General features: G+C 42.3%; 1 protein-coding gene across 2 annotated transcripts in view; it reads left to right on the top strand.

Annotated features, from left to right (window-relative positions):
* The window catches only part of kcnq5b (potassium voltage-gated channel, KQT-like subfamily, member 5b), a 182,049-nt gene that overhangs the window by 32,879 nt on the left and 131,219 nt on the right, over positions 1-17,951 (top strand). The gene's annotated exons all lie outside the window — the stretch shown is intronic.

Genomic DNA, 17,951 nt, shown 5'->3' with positions numbered 1-17,951 from the left:
CCAGTTAAGTAACAATTATGAAGTGAGGAGTATGAGACATGCCATGAAGTAGATGTTCAGTTTTTAACTAATTTGTTGGTAGATTACGGTTTGACAATATGGATACAAATATTGTCACATTTGTTTTTTCCATATTAATTAATATTTATCATGATATCATTTGATAATGCTGCCAGTTTGAGGAGTATTCTCATAAAAAGTGAGGTCTGAAGAGTGAGGGTAAAGTGGAGCGTGAGATGGACAGGTGGTTTGTAGTGGCGCTGGGCCAGACTGTCATGGTGAAAAGGGAGCTGAGCCAGAAGGCAAAGCTTTCGCTGCACTGGGCCATCTAGGTCCGAACCCTCCCCTGTGGTCATGAGATTTGGGTAGTGACTGAAAGAATGAGATCGCAGATACAAGCAGCCAAAATGAGTTTCCTCCATAGGGTGGATGGGCTCAGCCTTAAAGGGATAGTGCACCCAAAAATGAAAATTCAGCCATTATCTACTCACCCATATGCCGATGGAGGCCCTGGTGAAGTTTTAGAGTCCTCACATCCCTTGTGGAGATCGGCGGGCGGAGTGGCTAGCACACCTAGTCAGAGTTACAGGCTACAGTGAGGCTAAAAACAGAGTTCAAATGACGTTTTTCGAAACAACTTTTTATGTCGCAGCTGCAGCACACTTGGATCACTACGGATGAGCAGCGTGGAGATACTTTGTGGATTCAATTTTGTTTTCTTGGACATTAGTCTGGGGCGCCGTATGCCATTAGGTGTGCTAGCTGCTCCCCCCGCCAATCTCTGCAAGGGATGTGAGGACTCTAAAAATTCACCAGGGCCTCCATCGGCATATGGGTGAGTAGATAATGGCTGAATTTTCATTTTTGGGTGCACTATCCCTTTAAGGCTCATTTTTGCATGAAAATAGATATGTCCCTTTCAAGTGTAAACATTACTGCCCTCATACTTCCATGTGTCCTTTATGGTGACATAGATACAGCCAATAGATGGCTCTAGAAGGCAGAGTCAAAAGTTTCTCACAACAGCAAATAAGGCCATGGTGGAGGAGATCGTAGTATTGTACCATTAAACAGAGGCAACGTTGTAGATGGTCATCGTCTGTGCGGCCTATACATCCTGACATGTGGACGGATTTGTTCCCTTCCACCATTACTTAAACTTTAACTACAGTACACTGCCTCCACGATCTCCAGTGGTGCTGCTCCATTTTATCTGTATCTGTAAGCTTTCAGAAAATGTGCACAAATATGGATGAAATAAAGGCAGAGTAGGGACTGAAGTCTCCCTCCGTCTGCATCTCTGTATCAAACATTGAACATAAATGAGCCCATCGAGAGAGTAAGGAGCTCAGACATCCAGAGGGAGCACGTAGTAGAGCCACTGCTCCTTCGCTTTGAAAGGGGCCAGTTGAGGTGGTTGGGGCATCTGATCAGGATGCCTCCTGGGCACCACTTGTTCAAGGTTTTCCAGGCATGTTGAACTATTAGGAGGCCCAGGTACAGACCCAGCACATGCTGGGTGGATTATATATCTAATCTGGCCTGGGGACGCCTCAGCATCCCCCAGGAGGAGCTGGAAAGTGTTGCTGGGGTGAGGGCTGCTGGAATACTCTGCTCTACTGACCCCCCGACTAGGCCTCGTATAAACAGATAAAAATGGACTGATGGATTGAATAACATCTAAATGTAAACATAACAAAGGAATCCATGTTAGGTTGCCTTGCAACATATTAAATTAATGGTGTGGTCAGGTGGATGGTAGCTTGTCAGGTGGTAAACTCATAGTCATCCAGAATTCATAGAACCATAGTTACATCAGTAACTCTATTTCTGTCTTAGTTTGCAGCAACTGACAGTGTATTTCGCAGACCATCTCTATCTGCTCTTCATTGCTTTTCCTCATCTTTGAAGGATAACAAGAGTTCACTTTCAGCACTTTAGCATAACGAGCTCCATGGCTCTGTCAAACAATCCGTGTGTGCACTAAGGGGAGGCAGCAACTTACTGCAGGCAGAGTGGCCGAAGACGCCACAGTTTGTGTTCTGTTTGAGTGACATGTATTGCCTCCGCTGTGGACTCTGCTCAAAAGTTATGCTGCTGTCCACTTTGCTGTCTGCCTCCTGCAAACAGGCAGCCAATCAGAGCAGACACAAATAAGAGAGGCAGCAGAGTGACTGTTGTCGCATTTATTTCTGATGTATGATAGGCTGTTGGATCTAATTATATCGTTTATCATCGTTATCAAATTAAATTTTAGCGCAGTCCCCTATTGAGATTGTTTTATTGCCCGGCCCTATGCTATGTGTAACATAAATGTCACGGTTGATAGATTGTTTAAATCAATTTTAAATATACATGAGCTGCGTTATTACCCAGCATGTGGGGTTGCACTTCACACCTGGCCCAATAAATGACAAAACTCGAATGATGCATGGAAATGTTAAAGTTTCAGAGGGCCGGGAGCAGGAGGACCTCACCCACTTGCACTGTGTGCCTCCCTCTGTCAGCGCAAAGCACATCTAAAGGCTCAGCTGGGCCCGGCTCACATCTGCTCCACATGATCATTATGTAGGGCCACGGTAAATCATAGAGGGTGGCAGCAGCTCCACCACCACCACTGCCTTGAGACACATAGCTACACACCAAGCTCATTGTATACGCTCTGCATGGTCCGTGTTATCATTATGGACTGAGTGCTGGAGGACACCAGAGAGACGGCCATTTCATAGCTGTGTTTGATTGATACTATGAAAAGAGTTACACCTACACACTGTTAAAACGCACCCTACCTCATGATGTGAGATGCTTGTGTGCTCACTGATGTGCAGTCATGTTTTTTTTTTTCCAGAGGTAAATGCCACCTGGTTTGACATATTGTGAAATGGACCACTTAGTCTTCTCCAGGATGTGGAAACAGACTCAGTAGCATGTAGTATGTTGATGCATACAGTCTTCTAAGGCTTAAAGCTTTGCTCAAGCTTTTCAGTAATGGCAGTTTTTACAAATAAAAAAAAATGTACTGAAAAACTAATAATATTGCCAAGAAAAGTGGAGTTGGTGGTGTCAAGACAGACATTACATCACCTGGTATGGCACTGCTTCGGCCAATTAAACACAGGCATATTCTTGGTCGATTAATTGGTAATGCGAGTGAAGTGTTTCTACTGTTTACATTGTGATCTTTGTGATGAAAGATAATTGTTTGTCACTGTGATTTCTTCCAAACAGTATTATTTTATCATCTCACACATAACTAAAACAGTGACTTGCAGCGTCAGATATCGACGAAAAAAGCTGTCCTTTAACGTCGGCATGATACGCGGCCAGTCTCTGTTATAGTTTGACAGTGCCTAGTCTGAGTGGGCGGAAGTTCGCTGCATAGATCAGCCTCTCATTGGGCGGAACGAGCCACCTGCTGAAGTCCCGCCCTACCACCTCCGGTTGTGTAGCAGTTTTCAACCGTTTTCAACACGTCCTTTACTAACTTTTGAACGATTGAACGACTCAGAACGATTGTGATTGACTGAAAGAAATACGAGCAGCCGGGGCGTTTTTTTCTCCAATCTCAAAGTGAGAGTTGGCCCAGCCAGACCTTTCTTTTCTTGAGAAAGGTCTGGTGAGCGAGACTAGACAGTGCCCGGCAGTGTCAGGGGGAAATGTGGTGGGACAAGAATAAAAGTTAAGGTGGCGAAAGTCCGAGTGGGACAAATGGGACAAATGGAGGATGGGTCCAACAAATACCGACCTGCCTTCAGGGGGGCAGTGTTCATGTCCTGTAAGATTCTAAAGCCAAACCCTGTTCTTTTTTCCCTACATCTAACCACGTGCTTTTGTGGTCTGAACCCAACCATGTGTGTTTGTTGTTGGAGGAAAAACATGTGAATTTGCAGAGTTTTACCAACGTAGTGTGTTTATTTTTAGAGACTATGTAAATGTTACATTTCCTGTGAAAAGAAAAGTGTATTTTGGAAGAAGACAATACATGTAACCGACAGAATGTGACACGGTGTCCCAGAACGTCAACAACCAACCAACGAACAACCAACGCACCCAGGATACTTTTCATGTCGTATCCGGACATGGAAAATCCATGACCAATTGTCGATATGTGACGAGGTGGGAGTGAGCATGTGTTGTCAAATCTGACTTGTATCTATTGAAATGGATTTGGGTTTCACCAGTGTGGGCCAAATTAAGGAAAATGGTAGTTTTCGGGAATGTTGAAACTGTGATATTTTTTATGGGACAGTGTAGTGACAGGGTTCTACGGTTACCTCGACACTGTCTCAAGAACTGCCTCCATTCCAGCCACATTTGCTCAGGTTCCCACTGAGGCAGGCATCTGATGGTCTTTGAAGTGTCATGGGGGAATCTTAAAATAGTGAAAGAGTAAAGCAACATAGGCATGATCATATATGGTGCCCATAAGGAACAGAAATCTTAGGTACCTTGACACTATCACGAGATCAGTGCTCCTAACAGTTCCATCCAGTCTTTTAAATGTAAATGTTTCATTCACAGGGCCAAGCAGCATTGTCTCGTCTGTCTTCATCATGTCACAAAGCCACTGTGGCCTTCAATGATGCACTGGGTCAAACTGCACCATGAAACGCAATTAATCAGCATTATTTTTTCCATGATTGATTAATCAAAAACCAACGTGATATTTTGACAGCCCTAGTTAATAGTTATTAGATAGCAGCCTTGTCATGAGTACTCTTTATGATGTAGCAGTGAGGACAGTGTTTGATGGTTGTAATGGGAATAAATGGTTATATAATAAACCCCACAGCTCCAGAGTGTTCCTGCCATTTTTTCAGTTTTTTTTTTATTTGAATCCATATGGCTTTTATGTTTTTATATATCAGGCAAAATAGGACATGTTTTTTTTTTGTTGGTTAGGGCTGTCAGCATTAAGACATTAATCATGATGCAATTAAGGTCAGATCATAACGCATTTTTTTTTTTTTAAATCACATTGATGGTGTGCTGCCATTTTTTTTTTCCCCCTCCGATGCACCCTTGTCAAGCAGCCACAGCGGGTCTCTGCTTTCTGCTGCTGCAGGGATGGAAAATAAGACACTACTGCACTAATTTAATAGCTCATTTCATTAAAAAAAAAACAAAAAAAACAAAACTGATGGAACCAGATGGTTCAGTTGACAAGTCAAAAGTAATATGCACCTGCAGAGAAAAAAACTATTAGTGTCTGTCAAAGCCGCTGCTGCTGTTGGTCAGCAAAGACGAGTACGCCAGCTTTACCCTCAGCATCAGAGCGCTATGTAGCTCCATGGTTTTAGTCGACTCGTAGAAAGCAAGTGTGTGTCAGGAGCAGGATCATGCTGTGGATGTTTGTTTCCCCATCAGAGTTTCTCCAGGAGTTACAGTCTTGAAAGAATAAAGTCTGACACTGCAAACGTGACTGACTAATTGACTGACGGACTGGACCACAGATATATATTGTAAATAATTCCCTGTCATTGAAATGAAGGGGTTGTCAGGAAAACAAAAAAATTGACTCAGTGGACTGAACTCTGGAGACTGTGGGATTATTTTTCACATGCACACTCCAAGATTGCTTTGTTTGTTTGCTGATTGAATACACCTTTTGAACTGAGCAGAGCTGTGGTCTGTTTGTTTGTGCAGTGCTGGTTTTTGGTGATAGATTTCATTATTTGCTGTGTGCTTTATTGTTTTGTGGCCGCTGGTTTGACAGAGCTATTTTCTTTCTTTTTTTAAAAAAAAAGTATCAAAAACAAACGTGAAACTTTATTACAAGCTGCACCTTGTCAAAATAAATCAAAATCTATATGACTGGACCATGTGGGAATTTAATTTCAAAGGACAGACACAGGAAGTGGCCACGCTCAGCAGTCAGACGGGAGTCAGATTAATTTCCAGGGCTGGTACCTGCGGTTATTCCACAGGCTAGTTAATAACATGTCGGGCAGGAAATCCAAAGTGTGGGATCATTTTGAGAAGGTGAAGGACGAACCCAAGGTGATATGTAAACTCATCTTCATTGGTCGACTACAAACATGACGTATCATCTGAAACATGGAAGTAGCTACATGCCCATTAGCCACATAGCACAATCATTACTGCTTTGCCCACAGCGTCATTAACAGGCGGCTCGCTCAGTGTGTGACGTGCACTTGTAGATAAAACATAGGCCTATATTAATGAAGGTTCTTTAGTACGGTTTTGTATTTCTCTGTAATGTAGCACAGTGTTAACAATGTTACTGATACTATTCTTTCTCACACCTTCAACTCAAACCATTGTGTTGCCCCGCCCAAAATATATCATTTAATAATTAGATCAGTATCATAAACATGCGGGCGACTTTTTTTCAGTATGATCCAGCGTTTACTTTCCCAGTTAGCATCCTGAGGCAGGGGTCTCTTTGACATGAACAAGAATGCTGTGATCTATAATGCAGTGTTACTGTTGGTCTGAACACAGCTTTACAAGTCTGACCTCACAGTTCATTCACATTCAGTATGTGTGATTACAACCCATTCATTCAAGCCTTTTTCCGAAGTGCAGGAGGAAACATCAGATAGTTAGATTTCTCTGAATGTCCCCTGTATGTCACTGTGTATCACACTGAACCTGAATCATTCAGTGAATCTCAGAGGATGAACTTTCCCTCTGGCTGCAAACAGATCCTGCCTCCTTTGTTAGTGTTGTCAGATATTACGATGGAGCTAACCCTTATCCTTACCCCGTGTAACATAAAGATAGACATAAAGCACATTTTAGTCATGTGGCAGAGCCTGGCAGACTCAACTTAGGGCAACACGGAGAAGAAGAATCATTCACATCCCTGCTTTCTGTGAAAAGACAATAGTCATATATATTCTATTGGTCAATATTTTGTGAGCGGAAACAGACAGACTGAAATGCTGTAGTTTTTTCAGTTTGCTGTTTAATATAAAAACACTGGAAGCAGAAAAATGAGGAAAACATAAAGGGTGTATCGTTTTTGTTCTCAGTATAGAATGAAGGGGGGGATCATGTTGATTTATGTGATTTGAATGTGAAAGGCAGCTGCCTGTGTTGGCAGGCCACTTAACTTCATTGCCTCTCCCACACATTCACTGTCACGCTTTAAATTTGAACCCATCAGCTGTTTCACACCCTGTACTGCATTAACACACACACACACACACACACACACACACACGTATCATCTAATACATGAACACAAATACTTACCCAGTGATCACTCATGCACACAAACACTCACATACACTTGAAGCCCACACATCCATATGCACGTCCATCTATCCATCCATCTGTTCACATTCAACGTCTCCACCTACAGTCTATACACATGCATCCACTTTACATGCACATTCCCTGTGTGCATTGTCACTGGTCACCAGGTCGGCTTCCATATGAGTGACAATGGCTTCCTGCATACTGGGCCTGTGAGTGTATTGATGGGGCGCTGGGAGTGTAAATATCCATGATGGAGGTTGTCCGTCCACATGATGGACGGACAACCTCCATCTGGAGGTGTAGGATGGCAGGGAGAAATCAAGCAGCAATAAACAAGATAATATCATGTTTTCTGTTGCTTTAGCTATTTACAGCTTTCACAGCAATTTACAGCCTGATGAATCTGAAGTGTAAGAGAGGACCATGAAAACAAACAGCAGCCTCTTCACCTCTCTATCGGTTTATAATAGATGTTCAATAAAGATCTGAATTGAGACTATATCAGGTTGTAAGCTGGAAAGTGTGAAACCATTCAGTGCCTCGAAGATGCTTTTTTTGGTGGAGACGGGAAGGGAAGCTCTGTATTTGATATCCTCGGGTCAGAGTGCAGATTCAGCTACTGAGCAGTGCTGCTGGGATGCAGCGTCTTGCTCAAGGACATGTCAGCAGGGGCCAATACAGGATTAGGAGCCTGCTGGGTCACCTGGTTTAAGGCGAGTCTTTCTACACCTAGCTGCTACATATAATACATGCAGCTCTTGACACCTCTCCTTTATTTTTTGTCACTGTCAGTTCAGCTATCATCACATACAGTTACTTTTTCCACACACACATACTGTATCATGCATCACATACATTTTGAAAAGCAGTTTATATGTTGCAGACATGAATAAAGTGAAGGTATGTGAGATTTGTCCAGCTAGGTGATTGTGACACGTGGCAATATGTAGAACTGTATAGGCTATTTTCATCTGTCTGTTATGCAAAAAGGTTTGCTGACCCGACGCCCTTGTGGCTACAGGGGTTGAAGTCCCTTTGTTCGCCGTCATTACCAGTCTCCCTTCAGTTCCTGTCAGCTCTCACCTGTTGACTTCAGTTGGCCAATGACATACTGTAAATGCAAGCACACAGTCCTGGTATGTTGCTTTGTAATGTGAATGCTCTATTTGTGCTGTCATGGGATCGTAGCTACAAAAAAAAAAAAAAATCATTGTTGCCTTGATAACTCACCAGAGTTACAAAACCCTGTATTACAGACGCTCTGCAGTGTATTGGGTTTTGATAAGCCTTCAACTTCATGCATCTGTTACTCAATCTGGAGCCTTTGTATGTCTCTGTAGTACATGAAACAACATGCCCACACCTGTTTTCAGTCTAAGCGCCTGATGATCAGGACATTTTGCACAAACATCCACAGATTACTGCAGTAAAATCTGTATTTTGTATGATTCATCCATTTTTTTTTTTCACAACAAGTAACAGTGTAATATTTGTGACATTCAGCGCAACCTGTTTCTTGTGTATGAGAAAAGATGGCCTGTTCATGTTTGTTAGCGAGGTCAATTCTATGCTCATTTTATGATAATGTCCTTCATCTCTGATGACTTCTCCTGGTTGGAAGACACAACATACTTGAGATGAGGCTTGGGCGGCATCTCTTTTTTCATACCTTCATACTTTCCTGAAATTTCTGAGCTTTCTTAGCTTTTTCAGTCTAATAAATAAACCACAAACTCATAAAATGTCAAGAAAGGTACATTCTCACACTTTTTCCTTATTAAACACAGAAATACAACCGTACACCTTCTAAATTCAGTTTTCCTTCTTTCACTGATCTAGCACCAGCTTGATAGCCTTGCTAACTCATTCTTACAGTCCTGTAACATTATCCACACCACTCACAGTTGTCATGTTTGCCAGCTCAGCTGCCTGTAGAATCTGACACTACGTGCACTACATCCTCAATACAGCCTCTCTGCATGAGTGAAATAGAAAGATGGGTATTTGTATTTTTGACAGTACTGAAGATCACATTGTAGGGATTTCTAAATACCCTGGTATACTGTAACGTCTGTAATGTATTTGGAAAGGGGAATGTCTTTTGTGGCAGATTGTATGTGTAAAGCTTGGAAGAGGAGATGTGTTTGTAATGTTAAAATTAGGAAATTGATTTTCTTTTCTGACAAACGCATCAGTCTTTTTTTTGTCAGTCAGTATGCACTGTACTTCTGGGGACATTTCGACCCCTAAATGTAGCTGCAAAGTGAGGCAGCTAGAGATACAGGCAGCTGCCGACCCAGACCCAGGCTGAGATGAGGAAGAGAGACTTCACCCAGTCAGGCGTTGAGATAATGTTATCCTCTGTCTTCTCCTCAGAAGTGGTGAATTTACATGTCACAGCAACTTCATGCAGTCTCAGGCAAAAATGTTGCACATTTCTGTCTGTAGTGTAGTTAGCACGAATTAGCTTGGGGGGCTAACTTGGCTTGTTTACTATATACTCGAACGTGGCTGTCACCCTGAACGTCTCGCTGAACGCCAAATCTGAATCAACTGACATAATTTTCAGTCGGGTTGTGACATGACACTATCAACAAATGGACAGGCCATTGTCACCTGTTATGTGAAAGGACAACTGTGGTAAAGCATACCTTAAAAGACAGGCTTAAGGTTAAGGCAGATAAAACAGTGTGATTTCATTATGGCTAAAATTAAATTTCCTTTGTAAACAATGCACTCAAAGGGGTCCCCTAATTTAGGACTTAAACTGGAGGCTGCTGAACTGTAAGGCATACCAAAGCATCCATCCTCCACAGCGACCTCTGTACGTTTCTCTTTGAGCTATTTTAATATCACTGCTGCCTGTTTCTAGTTCTCTTCCATGTAATCCTTTGGTGAGGGGAATTATACTGTATTTCTCTCCTTTTTGATACACGGAGCACATATTTGCATTTTGCGGCATTATCGTTTCATGAGCAGGCTGAATGTACCAAACCACAGCTCAATATTAAATACACAAAAGCAGAATTTGTCAAAGAAGACAGCTCTGGGTCTTTGTGTTGCAAACTTATGGTGCAGCTCGCAGGCTCCACGCAGGGAGCGAGGGAGAGAGAGAGAGAGGCAGAGCCGACAGTGGGCATTCATCCTCTAAGCATCTACAGCCTTAATTAGAAGCCTAATTACACAGGGAAATGGGATGCTAGGGGAGAAAAGAGGGAGGGATGGAGGAGGCGAAGAGAGGAGAGATGGTGAGGAGGTGGTGGTGATGGTGGTGGTGGTGGTGGGGGGGGTTATGCTTCAGAATGGCAGTGCTCAAAAATAGACCCCCGCCCTCTAACTCTCCCCCCACCACCACCACCACACATCTCGTCATCTGCACCATGTGACCTGCCAGGGGACCAAAACACAGCAGCTGCACAGACTGCTGAAGCGGGCCCACACGCCTGAGTCAACCCCTCTCTTACCCAACTCCCTCCCCTCAGGAGCCTCCTCCATTTCCCAGTTACACCCGCAAACTTAGCTGCTGCTGAATGTTCTCTCTCCTGAGAAATATAAGGCAGTTTCTTTTTGCCATGAATACTGTGCCTTTATAAATGAATTTCCAGCATCAGTGTCCCTGTTACTGTAAATAACCCTCAACACATACAAGTAACACTATGCACCTTCTTAGCTAGATACCACCAGGTTGACAATTACTAAGGGTGCTCTGATCTCCGACTGTCGTGGCCGATCACTGATCACTGGAAGCAGTAAAGGGACAGTTCACCCAAATCAAAGAAACATATTTTTCCTCTTACCTGTAGTGCTGTTTATCAACCTAGATTGTTTTGGTGTGAGTTGCTCAAGATAATCCACAGACCAGTTTAATGTCGGAACTATTTTCTTGCTACTGCACTACACCTGACAACTGTGTTACTACGCAGAAGGAAGCGTGCATCTACTGGTAGCTCACCTCGCACCACTGTGCTTGCTAATGTTACAGCTCAGCCATTAGTCTTTGTACTGTCACGAGCAGGAGGCTCCTTCTGCTTCCTTCTGCACAAGGATACAGTTTCAGGTGTAGTTTGGTAGTAAGAAAATAGTTCCTTTCCCTTTAACTGTTCTTAACAACACTGGTAAGTATCGACATTCAGAGATGAATGTGTCAGCTTGTAGTTTTCATCATATTCAGGTAACAAGCTTTAGTTGACTCTAAGCAGTTTAGTTTTAACTTAGTCATAGAAAACGATAACTATTTTGAGTTTTAGTTAATGAAAACTGTTGACATGTCATATAACTGACACTTAAGACACACATGTCCACACATGCACACCCACACAAACACACACTTGTATTCGTCAACCATTCTGTAATATTTCATATGCATTTTAGCAACACTCACAGAAAATGTGTTGTGTGTTTTTGCATCACCTGAATCTTTTTTGTCAGTTCTTCTAAGATCTGGACACTGTTCAGAGAGACTTAAGTGAAAACAATCATCCTGAAACAGTAAAAGTGAGGGGGACAAATATTGGATTTTGAAATGTAAGAGGTGCATGCCCCTTCCCCATTCTAAGTGAAAATCACGCCCCTGCTACTACACCGTCTCTCATTTGTTTCTTGGATGTAACATGTATCTTTTCACACAGTATTTTCTCTCTCTCAGGCCCTCTCCATCTGTCTCCCCTCTCAGTCCCTTTTCCCTCTCTCACCTCTCAGCTGCACAGCCAAGCTATTTTCCTAAAGCAGTCATCTCTTAATTATTGACATGGACGTTAATGGTAGCCTCGGGCCTAGAGTCTCAAAAGCCTGACGTATCTTCATCATTACTGCATGTGGCTCACCGTGCGTGCGTCCTTCTGAGGGCGCTAACAGCGCTGTCAGCAGCAGCTACGAACATGTTGGTCATTCTTTTTGCTTCTGCTGTCAACATGCTGATCTGTTTCTGAAACACTGATGAGGACGCCACAGTGAGGCTGCTGATATACCTGAGAGGAAGATATTGCACAATTATTACATACTGTTACAATCACATGCTCGCTACCAGCGCTGTCAATAAGTAAGATGACCTAAATTTAAAGAATTTGTTCACATTGAAGGTGCTGTGTTGAGTCTCTAACTGAACCACCAACCCAAAGCGCCTGTATTTGGCAACCTGGAAATGAGACTCAGCAATCAATTATATTTCTCCAGAGTTTCATGCAGCACTTTTAAATTACCTAAATCTGTGTGTCTGACTTTTGTATCACAGCCAATTAGATTAATCAAAATCAAAAAGAGGTTGCAGTGATTGCAAATATAACAAAGGTACATCAAAATAAATGAGAGACATTTCTTTTCTACAATTTTCTACTAATGACACAAAGACGACAGCAGCTCCCACCTAAAAAGGACTGAAGACACTGAACGTCAGAAATCAATCACTTGGCAGTCTGAGTGCAAAACTGAGTGAAATTGTAGCTGGTGCTGTGTTCAATTTTTATCCAATTTTGAGCCAATGAAATGTGAATATTTTCTGGGTTTGTGTCTCATTTGTTTTTTAACAGAATATGATAGAGAAGGACTTAAAGGGATAGTTCGGATCTTTTGAAGTGGGGCTGTATGAGGTATTTATCCATGGTTGGTATATTACCTACAGGAAAGTAGGTGGCGGTCATCATGCTCCCAGTTTGGAGAAGCAGGCAGGAGTACCACCATGGAAGCTAAGCAATGCGCTAAGGTGGATGGCGGTAGCAACAAAAGGTATTTAACCACCTGAAAGAGTCAGTAACAGTTTCAGTAAACACTATATTTAGAATATTTTCATGGGCTTACCTTGCTGTCAGACTGTGGTTTATGATGGGGGTGCCATTAATGGCTTCAGTTCCCCATCTATGCCATTCATCAAAGCCACCAGACTCCACTGAGAAAAATAGTCATTTAAGCTTGCTGTTATTGTGTGATAGATGGGTAGGTAGGTAGGTAGACAGATAGATAGATAGGAAGATAATAGAGATAGATTGATGGGTAGATTGATAGGTAGGTAGGTAGGTAGGTGGGTAGATTGATAGATAGGTAGATCGGTACATAGATAGATAGATGATAGATAGTATCATTTTTTATATTGGATGGATAGATGGATAGACCTTTATTGTCATTGCACGAGGACAATAAAATTGGTGGCTATCCTTGCTGGTGCAAAAGAGCAAAATTAAGAGCATGATTACAAAATAAGATGAATAAAATATTACTATAAAAAGAAAATAAAAAACATATAAAACAAATCAGCACATAGGTCCACACGCTATAATTACACTTATGGGTATACTATCATATTGCACAAGAGATCACAGTGTATTTGGTTTGTGCACTCATGTTCAGCATCACGGTCACTGCCATCTTGTTTTTTTTTTTGTTTTTTTTAAGCCAGAAGTGTCATATTTGGGCGAGAGGCTTGCGCTGTGGAGGAGTGAGAGGTACTTCTGACTGAGGAGCCGTGGTCACTATCAACAGACAGCCTGTCACTCAAAGCATGCGAACACAGTAACACAAACACATATTGATCGTGTCAGCAGTAGACCAGCAGCTCCAGTGTTCACATTGTTAAATTACTGTTTTCCTCAATGGCGTCTGGCTTTCAAGAAAGCAATATGACGGCTTCAGTTCTCTCTCAGAAATCGCTGTGACAGCAAGGTAAACAGCGAAAATATTCCAAATGCAGTGTACACTTTAACTGATTGATTTTTTCCAAGTAGCTAAATTATGTTTTGCTGCTGCCACTTCACAGCAGTACATTGCCCAGCTTCTGTTTTGGTACTTCAGCCTGCATCTTCTAACTGGAGGCACGCTGACAGACATCTATGGTATTTATTAAACTGGCTACAAATAAGTGCCTCTTGCAGCTCCACTTCAGAAGATCAGCACTATCCCTTTAATGTGTTTAATACAGTCAAACATATACACCCTGCTTTTCTCCTCTGTCTTACAGCATGCCAAGGAATGCCAAATGGAGGATTATGTTTTTTCTATAAATGTGTTTCCATTTGTGTGTGATGAGGTGTTGAGTGATAACACTCTCCGTTCCTTTGTGTGCTGCTCTTATTTTATACAGTCTATGGCTCTGACTGACAGCCGGAGCCACTGGTGCTCAGCTAAAAGCTTCGGTCTCTGTTGCAGACTCATGCGGCTCTAAAACAGGAAGTGCATTAAGCAGACACTGTTTATTCCAACACTATTGAACACTGTTATCCCCAGACTAGAACTGCTCAGGCAGACTAACTGGTGATTCAGGATTACATTTGCATCATTACTGTGCACCTGTGAGGAACATGTTTGAAGCTTTTAACGTTTCAACAATGCAAACAGTAACCCTGTAAATGTTATTTGGATCATTTTAGTTTCCCTATCATTTACTCATTTAGGTTATTCGGTCTCGTTCAGTCTGCACCGCTGTGTGTTTATGATTGCTTTTTGACATTTTTGCAAATTTTATGCACTGGTGCATTTCAGATCTGTCGTCTCAAAGGGTAATTCCCACAGTGAGACTCAAACCAGTCAGCTGCTCAGAGCAGAGCCAGGCAGGACAGTTTAATTTAAAGGCTGCAAAATCAGATCAGTGATTTCTTTCTAAACATTAGACATGTTGGGAAATACTTGTTGAAAATGTGAAAAGACTGAGAACTGTTTAGTACTGCACTGTAGATTTAGACAGTTAAACTGTTTTTAATCATTTTTGTGACAAGGATTTATGGGCAAGCGTGAAATCATGGCTCGATGACGCACTGGAGCCATCTTCAACATAACCCCTCCCCTGCTATGTTACAATTAATGTCAGGGCTTGTAGCATCAGGGTTGTGTCGTTCACACTCTGCCGCTCACTGGGTGTGTGCTTTGTGCTGAGCTGCTGTTAGCTGCTGAATGAGAGTCTATCACTGTGCAGCGACTCTCTCATTCTGAAAGTTTCTTTATGCTTCTGCATACACCCGACGCAACGTGCACGCAGTTGCTCCACAGTTGCTGTGTGCCTATCATAGTTCTGCGTCCTGTTGGTCTATGTTGCTATGCAATTCCCTGCCAAAGCACTTGGAGGCACGGTGTTCTTTTATATACCTACATAGACTCTGTGATGTCTATGGTCGTTGCTCATTCATTGTTTATCTTCCGGCTTTGCTCTAGTCACAGTGAAGATGGCGCCTGAGAGAGAAAGACTGTTGCTGGAGCTCGAAATGATCGACATTGAACAACAAATGTTCTTATCACAAATGTTGCGCTGACGAAGAGAGAGACGACTGCGCCGATGGTCTGTACGCCCATTGAATGGCTCGAGGCAGTGTTATGGTACTGCAGCAGGAAGTGAAACCTTGTGAAATGCCGGAAATGATGTAGTTTGAAGGACCAATCATAGCTCTTGAGGTCTGCGTTGGGTCTGCAATGCCTCGATGCTTGGTAACAGTTCTTTGGAGGTGCATGTCGCATCTCTGCGTCGGTCGCAGAGGGATGCAACGCCTCCGCAAAGCCCTCTGCGTCGTAGGTATGCAGAAGCATAAACCTTGCTAAATATAAACCTGAGAGGGTATGTGTGCTGTGCTACCGTAGACTGTAGTGGTGGGAATCACCAGAGGGTCCACGATACAATATTATCATGATACTTAAGTCACAATACAGTAGTATTGCAATTTAAAATATGTTGCTATATGCTGAGTATTACAATAAAATATTGCAATTTAATACCTTTTTTCAATTGTAAATTTTTTGTCCCCAAAAGAAAATTTTGTCAACATCTGTTTTATCTAATAAGATAAAGTTCTCAGTATGTTCATCTTACTTCAGTCATTTTTTTTCTGCAGCAGCAAACTGTATCTAGTGGACTGAAAAGGCAATTAAATATATCATTCTAGTAGGCTGCCTAAAGTTTGACTTCTATTAGTAACATTATCATCATCATTTATATAATAGAAAAATCAATACTTGGCATTGTGTGACAATACGATATTGCCTCACAAAAATATCGTGATACTATACTATATTGATTTTTTTTCCCCCACCCCTAATAGACTGTGTATGCTACTGGATTAGCTGCTGAAAGTGAGTCTGTCGCTGTGCCGCAGCTCGTTCTTCAGCATTCAGGGACTGGCTTTATGCTACTGGCTCAGCTCCTAATGAGATTCTGTTGCTTCGCAGCAACTTGTTCTTCATTTCAGCTCCTTCAGTGGACACACCCTGACTGCTTATTTTTTCACTACTTTGAAACCTAATTTAATTTACTTGGTGATTTTTATTTTTTTTATCACTTAAATTTGGCCGGGCGGTGAATAACACATTTTTCTGTGGTGTGAAAAACTCATTACACACATTTATTTTTGCTTTTCCCGGACTGTCGCTGTCTTCATAGGGAGGTTATTGTGTGGTTTCAGTCTGTTTGTTGGTTAGCAGGATATCTCAAAATCTGGTGAACACATTTAAATGAAATCTGTTGAGAACATATCCGCCAAGGAAGAACTCATAAGTTTTTTTATGCAGATTGTGCCATTGCTATTTATGAACTAATTTACTTTTGGCTCATATTGATTTGTTAAGAGAACTGCATGTCATTTTTCAAGATGGTGCCTGTTCATTGCCATAAAAGTTGCTCACCCAGTGCATACACCCAAAAAGTTTTTCTCTGCCTGGTCGTCTTCCATGTTGTGTTGCTCACTGCATGTTGGTGAACATTTCCCAGAGCCCACTGGCTTGGACAATTTACTTTATACTGAAAAGATGTCATGCACATAAATCATGCCTATCCCAGCTGACATTGGGCAAGAGGCTGGGTACACCCTGGACAGGTTGCCAGACTATCGCAGGGCTGACACATAGAGACAGACAACCATTCACACTCACATTCACACCTACGGCCAATTTAGAGTCACCAATTAACCTGCATGTCTTTGGACTGTGGGAGGAAGCCGGAGTACCCGCAGAAAACCCACGCTGACACAGGGAGAACATGCAAACCTTGCACAGAAGGAGACAATGCAGATTGAAAATCTACATACATTTTTTATTACTAAAAAAAAGATGTTGAGGATTGTGTAGGTGGAGATTCTTTGAGTGCTTTGTGTTTTGTGCTTGACTTCAGCTGAGATTGATGCCATGCTCGTTGTTGTTGCTGCCACTCTGTTAAAGTTTTGACTTCAAATGACTGTGCTGCTAGACAGGGTTAGTGGGGTTTGACATTTCATTCGAGTGCCAGGGAGAAGCAGCTACGCCTCCAGTTTCCTGCAGTGATGATGTCACTGTCTGCCATGAATGGGGTGTCACCCTTCAGCAACATGATGTCATCTCCAACAATCACAAATAACTTCATGTATGGACACAGGTGGTGAGGCTAGTTCAGACTCCCACTTGTGATATGATGCTTACAGAAATGTCTCCCATTAGAATCAAGTCTGCATGTACATACATACTGATGGACCAGGTCATCGCTGCAAGACATACAGAAATGAGAAATGCTAGCTGAGTGTACTAGTGGCATTAACGTGTCAGTTACGACAGCTGCTGTACACTGGGAGGCAACTGATTTTTACCAGTGGTGCCAAACTTGTAGGGAAATCATTTGAACCAATAACAAAGACGGACATGGAGGCATGGCCGACATGCAAATGACCATGCAAATAATTCAGTCCTCATGCTGCGATTTGTCTTTTTATCCTCCTCTCCCTGAGTGTTCTCATCTCTCTCCCCTGCTTCCACTGCTCAGTAATTGCTACTATTCAGGAAGATGAGGA

This window comes from Epinephelus lanceolatus, chromosome 3 (assembly GCF_041903045.1).
Source record: "Epinephelus lanceolatus isolate andai-2023 chromosome 3, ASM4190304v1, whole genome shotgun sequence".
NCBI classification, from domain to species: Eukaryota; Metazoa; Chordata; class Actinopteri; order Perciformes; family Serranidae; genus Epinephelus; species Epinephelus lanceolatus.
The sequence above is the reverse complement of the archived record's forward strand: the minus strand, read 5'-3'. Positions and strand labels throughout refer to the sequence as shown.